Here is a 737-nt window from a genome sequence, read left to right as displayed (position 1 = left end):
TCTTATTGTTTAGCACATTTCTGTGTATTTAACAGTTACAACAGTTCAATTTAATGTTGTTGATTTTGTTGTCAAACACTAAAATAGGATGTACTTTGCTGTTCCGTCTGCTGTGGGTCGGAGCAGAAGTGACGGCACGTCTACATGCTGCTGCACACTGTTAGCAAAGAGCTGTCAATCAAGGCCTAACAGAGCTGTCACTCAGCTGTTGTGCTCAGATTACTGCTGTGTGTGTTTTTCTTCTCTATTTCTTCTGAAGTATTCAGTCAATCAGCTGTCTGTGGTCTGAATACCTCCAGAGCTCCAGACCCTTTAAAACCTCTGACATGTGACACGTGACATGTGACCAACTCACCTGGTGCTGACACACCTGACTGTCATCTCGGTCTTTGTCTTTCCACAAAGAAGTGGAATAAGAATAAGCTTTAACATTTTGTCTTCTTGTAAATTTACCGCCTCATAATATTTCTTTTGAATTAGGTGTGTGTGTGTGTGTGTGTGTGCGCGCGCGCGTATGTGCGTGTGTGTGTGTGTGTGTGTGACATTAAATGAAGTAACGTATTTGTCATGCGAGGCCATGAAATCTTTTCCGTAGATGTTTCACTTGAAAGAAAAGAATAAAGTTCAAACAGTATTTTATTTTGTAGTTGTTTCTTGCTCATGTTTTGATTCTTGATTCATCATCACCAGAACACAAACATTTCATTCTAATCTGATTGAGGCGTAAACGGATTGAT

Source organism: Genypterus blacodes, unplaced genomic scaffold, assembly GCF_046128005.1.
Source record: "Genypterus blacodes isolate CSIRO-AG114 ecotype Tasmania unplaced genomic scaffold, CSIRO-AGI_Gbla_v1 ptg000236l_1, whole genome shotgun sequence".
Classification (NCBI taxonomy): Eukaryota; Metazoa; Chordata; class Actinopteri; order Ophidiiformes; family Ophidiidae; genus Genypterus; species Genypterus blacodes.
The sequence above is the reverse complement of the archived record's forward strand: the minus strand, read 5'-3'. Positions refer to the sequence as shown.